The 7517-nt window shown below is 47.9% G+C and overlaps 1 non-coding gene across 1 annotated transcript; it reads right to left on the bottom strand.

Moving 5' to 3' along the window:
• Window positions 1–6888: 6888 nt before the first annotated feature.
• On the bottom strand, window positions 6889–7007 carry LOC147010970 (5S ribosomal RNA). The gene has a single exon (XR_015052620.1). It is a non-coding gene; the product is annotated as a 5S ribosomal RNA (ribosomal RNA).
• Window positions 7008–7517: the final 510 nt, after the last annotated feature.

The following is a 7517-nucleotide window of genomic DNA, read 5'->3' as shown; positions in this document are numbered from 1 at the left end:
AACAGCAACTTGTCATTAAACCTTTATGAAGATGAACATTAATAAAATGAAAACAAGTCTGAAGACGACGATGTTTCACGAGCGGGATTTGACGATGTCGATTGTTTCAGAAGTCTAAGACGAGACAATGTGATAATTTTTGGCCAAGTTATAAAAATGATCAACATGATGTGGTACGGTGACGGGTTATTAACTGCAAAATGTCGAAAACCCGGTTTCGTTCAACAACTTTCAAAATTTGACCTTTCCATCACCTTCAAGGTCACAAAACAATGTTGTGGACATTAAAATAAGGAAACATGATACGGGCTATTGCTTATTGGAGTTAGTTCGTCAAAAAAACTGTCGAAAACCCGGTTCGATTCCCACAACTTTGAAAATTTGACCTTTGTGAACTTTAAAGGTCAAAGGTGAAGCATTATGACCTTTGGTGCAAAACTTCCTCTGGAACATTCCAGGAACAATATAACGTCATAGAGGCTATATGGCATTTCGCACTCCACGGATTATCCATACTTTGATGAAATCAGCGTAAAAACAAACTTGAAGGGGGCGCCACGGGCAAGGAGTTTGAGATAGAGAAAAATGATTTCAAGACTTTAGGTGGGGAATCCCCTCAAGATTACGCATAAAAAATATTGTCATCCGAGCTCTCAAAGTTTCGGCGGTCATATGATTTTTATTTCAAAATTCGCTATTTTCTCAGTTCGTGACGTTGTGACCTTGACCTTGGGACGAAAATGAAAACTCGAGCTCTGTAGGGCTATGCAGGTGCCATTGGGCGAACCAAATACCGAAACCCTTCAGATTCGACAAACCCCTCGGAGAAGATGGATTTTTATGTCAAAATTCGCAATTTTCTAAGTTCGTGACCTTCTGACGTTGACCTTGGGAAAAAAATGAAAAATAGAGCTTCGTGGGGCTCTGCAGGTGCTATTGGGCTAACCAAATAACGAAACCACTGCCAGATTCGACAAACCCCCTCGGAGAAGATGCAAATTGAAATTGGCTACCCCCTAAAAACACGTTTTTTTGGGCGTGGCTCTGCCAATAATGGGCACACCACGCCCATTCTCAGGAAAACACAACGAGATCATGATAAAATCCTCCCACCAAAATTTTATCAGGATCGGATCAAAACCCACGGAGCTATGCTCGGGACAGACAGACAGACAGACAAGCCGGTAGGCGGACATGGGTAGTCGCCTACCCAATAGAACCTGACGCAATGGGCCCGTTCGATGGAGAATGACCTGAGGATTAAGCACAAGGAAATTCATGATTCTAGCTTCAAGGGTTAAGGCTGCACATTGTTTTTTTCGTTAAAATACCCCCACATTTAGAGGTTTTTCGGCCGTTGCTGGGCAACGCAGGGGTCCATAGCTAAGGTTCTTTCTCACACATAACTAGGACATACCATGAACCTACCATTCCAGTTTCATGTATATCTGACTCATAGTCTCTGAGATATAACGAACTTCGTTTTTTTTATTGTTTTCGACCAGGGTTCATTCAAAGTCTATCTTCTCCGACAGTTTTCATAGGATCCGGCTGGAAAGTTTTCACAATATGGCTGAATGTACTGCCCACAGTGGCTCGTGGCCCGATTTTTGATTTTTGAAAAAATAAATTTTTTATGATTTTTCTAAAATTTCAAAGTCCCTTTGCTAGGCAACGGTGGTGTCCATAGCAACGGTTCTCATTTGCAAACAACTCGGTCATGGTATGAACCTACCAACCAAGTTTCATCGAAATCACCATTGTATTAACTGAAATCGCCATTTTAAATTCTGATAATAAGCGTCGAACAAATGTCAAAATTTATTTTTTTTTCGACTCGATCCACTACCCAACATCCTCCCGAGAACGTCAGGTTCAGAACGTGTAGTCAGGTCAGGTTCGATCTGTGACCTGCTACAGGTACCATGTAAACCTGTACTAACCTGTTCCATGGTCGGGTTGTCGGCGACTAAACCGTCTCCCCCACCAGGTTTTCTGGTGAGGAGGGTGTTTGGATATGGACACCCAGCAGGATTAAAAACAAAACCTGTCAAAGGGCTGAGGAGCTCCTTGTGAGCCAACGGCCATCCATATCTCGTGCCCAACTGTGTCTGCGGACGTCCTCCTGCAGTTGGGTCACTTCTGATTAGGAGGTTGGTGGCAGGATTTGCACTCCGGCCACCGTAAAACCCTTCATTCCGCAAAACGCAAAACGCAAAAAAATCTGAAAACCCACTCCGTGGGAGTACCTCCTGTGCAGCTTCCCTTCGCAGGGCAGCTCACCGGATGACGGGATTGGGGCAAAGCCTTCGGGACCCCCAATCTTTGATGATAGGAGGGAAACCACGGGGTAACATCCCTGGGTCAGATTGCGGGAGAGTGTGTCGGAGTGGTGCTGAGGTGTCGTCCACCAGACGGCGGTCTCCTTGGGTTAACCTGAGGCGGTCCCTTCGGGTGGGTGCCTGGAATGTCCTATCCCTAAGAGAGGATGATCACCTGTCTCTGTTATCATCTGAGCTCAAGCGTTTGGACATCGGGATTGCAGCTCTCTCTGAGGTTCGGAGACCGGGTTGCGGCGAGATAATGGTGGGTGGTTACACCTACTATTGGTCTGGTCGCTCTGATGGTTACCATACCCAAGGAGTTGCTGGAGCTGAGTCCAATAAGCTGACTCCAATGATAATTGAGGTAACACCGGTCAACGAGCGTATTATGAGATTAAGGATTCGTCACTCCTTAGGTGTCATTTCCCTCGTCTCTGTTTATGCTCCGACTGAGGCGAGTGATCTCACCGTGAAGGATGCATTCTACGCCACACTCGAGTCTGTGGTTGATCAGTGCCCCAGACGAGATACACTTCTAGTCTTGGGGGATTTCAATGCATCGACTGGAACTGATAGGGATGGTTATGAGGTGTGTGTTGGTCCCCATGGGTCAGGAACTATGAACCAGAATAGCACTAAGTTCCTTGACTTTGCAAGAAGTCATGGACTTCGGGTGGCTGGTTCATGGTTTCAGCGCCCACAAGCTCATCGCTGGACTTGGTATTCCAACGCTGGCGGTGTGGCAAAGGAGATTGACCATGTCCTCATTGACGGTCGTTGGAGGATGATCCAGAACTGCAGGGTCTACCGGAGTGCTCAGTTCCTCAATACTGACCACAGGCTTGTTGCAGCAACTCTAAAGCTGCACCTTAAATCCTGGAGAATGGTACCATCCCAGCCGAGGCTGGATGTTGCCAAGCTCAGGGATGAGAGAGTAGCTGAGGAGTTTGCGAACAGGCTGAGTGGACACTTGGGGGGTCTGGGTGCTTTGGGGGGTCCTGAAGAGTTGTGGAGCACCTTCAAGACCACCGTCCTTGATTTTGCCGGTGGATGCCTTGGAGTTCACCGCAGGGCAAAGAAGAATTTTGTCTCTCAAGGGACACTGGATACCATTGACCAGAGTCGCAGGGCCAGGCTGAATGGCAGAGCTGAGCTGTTCAGGGAGCTGAGGCGTAAAACTGTACGTGCACTGAGGGTGGACAAGGAGGTCTATGTGCGAGGAATCTGTGAGGGGGTAGAGCATCACCTGTGGACAGGTGATTCTCGTCCCGCTTACAGGGGAATTCGCGCATTACGTTCAACCAAGCCCATCCCTCGGAGCACTACAGTTCGAGCAGAGAGTGGTAGGCTCTTGACAGAGGAGTCTGAAGTGAAGGCCCGCTGGGCCGGTTACTTTGAGCGGTTGTACCGGGCTGATCCCCCAGCTGTCGAGTTGGACGTCAAGCGTGTTACAATCCCTGTTGCTGACCCTCGAATCAACTGTGGTCCACCTTCGCTTGTGGAAACACGGGCTGCGGTGAACCAGTTGAAACGGGGCAAAGCTCCAGGGATCTGTGGCATCCATGCCGAACTTCTCAAGGCTGGTGGAAATGCTGCACTCGTGTCGTTGCATGCAGTTTTGTGCTCTGCCTGGAACACAGGCATCATCCCAACTGACTGGAAGAGGGGCCTTGTTGTCCCTCTCTGGAAAGGGAAGGGTGATCGCCAAGACTGCAACAACTACCGAGGGGTGACGCTGCTCTCAGTGCCGGGCAAGGTCTTTGCTCCGATAATTCTTGATAGGGTTCGCCACCATCTGCTTGAGCACCAGCGTCCAGAGCAGTCAGGCTTTACACCAAAGAGGTCAACGATTGACCGTATCCTTGCACTTCGTGTCCTCACCGAACGCAGACGAGAGTTTCGGCAGGGGCTGCTTGCAGCCTATGTTGATCTCTGGAAAGCGTTCGATTCAGTGAATCGGGATTTCCTCTGGAGGATTCTTGGTCTTCGTGGGGTGCCACCAAAACTGATCGATCTGATGTCTGAACTCTACTCTGGTACTGAGAGTGCTGTGAAGTGTGGTGGTACCATCTCTGACTTATTTCCAGTTGTTACTGGAGTTCGTCAGGGATGTGTACTTGCCCCCGCACTTTTCAGCACTTGTATGGACTGGATTCTAGGGAGGATGTCGGAGAGATCAAGTTGCGGTGCGTCATTTGGGAATGTCAAGATCTCGGACCTTGACTTTGCAGATCATGCAGTCATCTTTGCGGAGACTTTAGACATCCTCTTGGGGGCCCTCGAGGTGCTGAATGAGGAGTCGGAGCCGTTGGGATTACGGGTTTCTTGGGTCAAAACTAAGATCCAGGCTTTCGGTGACATCTTGGATGCTGCTGTCCTGTCTGTGTCTGTTTGTGGTGAGGATGTTGAGGTCGTGGAGAGATTCACTTACCTTGGCAGTGATATTCATGTCTCTGCTGGCTGCGAGTCAGAGGTCAATAGACGTCTGGGTCGGGCCTGGGGAGTCATGGATTCACTGGATCATGGGGTGTGGTGCTGCCGGTACCTGTGCGGGAGGACGAAAGTCCGAGTCTTCAGGTCCTTGGTACTTCCAGTCTTGCTCTATGGGTGCGAGACTTGGACTCTGACCAAGGATCTGAGAAGGAGAATTAATTCCTTTGGTACCAGGTCTTTTCAGAGAATCCTTGGCTATCGCTGGTCGGATTTTGTGTCCAATGAGCGGTTGCTGAGAGAGACTCGGATGAGATTTGTTACCTGCATAGTCCGTGAGCGTCAGTTGCGGCTGTATGGACATGTGGCTCGTTTTCCTGACTCTGATCCTGCTCACCAGATTCTCTCAGCGAGGGAGTCTCATGAGTGGAGGAGGCCAGTGGGTCGACCACGTGCCTCATGGTTGCAACAGGTTGACCATCATCTCAAGGAGATGGGGATGGGCCTGGCATCTGCCTGGGGGATGGCCAGACGGAGGCCCCTGGAGTACCGGCGGAAAGTGGACGCAGCGACGTGCTGTTCTGGCACATGCTCCCATACCTGACCTGACCTGACTACCCAACAGACAGACAGACAGAATACAACAATAACGAATATCGTGGTCACTTATTGTTTTTCGTGAAAATATTTTTTCTTGAACGAAAAAATAACTAAATAGGTTACCCAGTCTTGAAGGCTTAATAAACGAATAACTAGAACTGCCACTTCATAACTGCTGGCAGTGATGACCGGATACCAAGACGTCCAGCTTTGAAACGACTCGGGATTGACGAGTTATGGACCGAGTAACATGCCGCGTTCAATCTGTCAATTACGTATGCAGTTCGGCCTTTTTCCTGAATACATATCAATTGTATTGGTGTTTATATAACCTGAACAGGTTATATAAACAGGTTATATAATTTACACTGAAGAAATAAATTTCACCATAGGTCCACGGGGTAAACCGGAACTCCCTGAGTCACACGAAGCCCCGAGCACATCTCTCTACGATGTGGGATTGATGGATATCCATCTCAATGCAGGGCTGATGGTGCTAAGATCGAGATCCATCTGCCTTGATGGAGATCCATCTCAAAGCAGGACTCTTGGAGGCGAGACTGAGATCCATCTCAATACAAGGATCGTGGTGCTGAGATCCTTCTCGATGCAAAGCTCATGCTGGCGAGACTGCGATCCAACTCAATGCAGAGCACATGGTGCCCAGAGTGAGGTCCATCTCAATACAAGGATCATGTTGCCGAGATATCCATCTCGATGCAGGGGTGATGGTGCTGAGATCGAGATCCATACCAATGCAGGGCTCATGGTGCTGAGAATCAGATTTTTTGTGAAGGTGCGTTTCAGAAGGTGGAACGGATCCCTCCCAGGTTTGGAAGTATCCCCCGTTGTGTGTGTGTGTGCGTGTGTGCGTGTGTGTGTGTGTGTGTGTGTGTGTGTGTGTGTGTGTGTGTGTGTGTGTGTGTGTGTGTGTGTGTGTGTGTGTGTGTCCACATATGGGATTTCAAAATGTGGAATGTAGTCCACCCAGGGCAGCCTCAAAGTATCCACCTTCATTTCGGTAAGGGGGTCACGATCCACGGACCAAGCTGTGAAGTTGTTTTGTACCTGTGGGTTTCCGAAAGGAGGAATTTCAATGCAAGCAAAGACCATTCGGCCCTTCGATCAGCGTACACTGAATGTAAGCGTAAGAACTTGTCCTGACGTCATCGCGGTGTGAGCGACTGAGTGTGATGGAAACAGAAGGAAGGTGAGAGTGTGCTCGATTGATGCACAAAGGAGGTCGTTGAGGATTTTGACGGTGACAAAGAAAGATATTATTTCAATGTGTTTTGAAGTCGTTGGGAAAGAAGCTGTCCTGAAAAAAATCACCAAACACAAGAGGAAAGTTTTTGTGTTTTCGCAATTAAATCAGATTTTGGAACATCACAAACTCGCGTCTTTTCCCATTTATTTTAGCCTGAAGGGGAATGAAGAGTGTGTTCTGTTGCGACATAAAACAAAAACAAAGGAGGAATTGTCATTCCCAGATGAGGGAAAACAAAGGGTGACTGACTCCCCCTGCGGGGCAAAAAGCCTACAACACCCGGTGTTCCCAGGCGGTCTCCCATCCAGGTACTAACCGGGCCCGAACCTGCTTAGCTTCCGAGATCGGACGAGATCGGGCGTATTCAGGGTGGTATGATCGTAGGCAACAACAACTTGTCATTAAACCTTTATGAAGATGAACATTAATAAAATGAAAACAAGTCTGAAGACGACGATGGTTCACGAGCGGGATTTGACGATGTCGATTGTTTCAGAAGTCTAAGACGAGACAATGTGATAATTTTTGGCCAAGTTATAAAAATGATCAACATGATGTGGTACGGTGACAGGTTATTAACTGCAAAATGTCGAAAACCCGGTTTCGTTCAACAACTTTCAAAATTTGACCTTTCCATCACCTTTCAAGGTCACAAAACAATGTTGTGGACATTAAAATAAGGAAACAGGATACGTGCTATAGCTTATTGGAGTTAGTTCGGCGAAGAAGGTCGAAAACCTGGTTCGATTCCCACAACTTTGAAAATTTGACCTTTGTGACCTTTAAAGGTCAAAGGTCAAGGATTATGACCTTTGGTGCAAAACTTCCTCTGGAACATTCCAGGAACAGTATAACGTCATAGAGGCTATATGGCATTTCACACTCATCGGATTATG

The sequence above is a fragment of the Eptatretus burgeri genome, chromosome 16 (assembly GCF_056783735.1).
Source record: "Eptatretus burgeri isolate ZD-2024b chromosome 16, Ebu_testis_v1, whole genome shotgun sequence".
NCBI lineage: Eukaryota > Metazoa > Chordata > Myxini > Myxiniformes > Myxinidae > Eptatretus > Eptatretus burgeri.
This window is presented reverse-complemented; position numbering and strand designations above follow the sequence as displayed.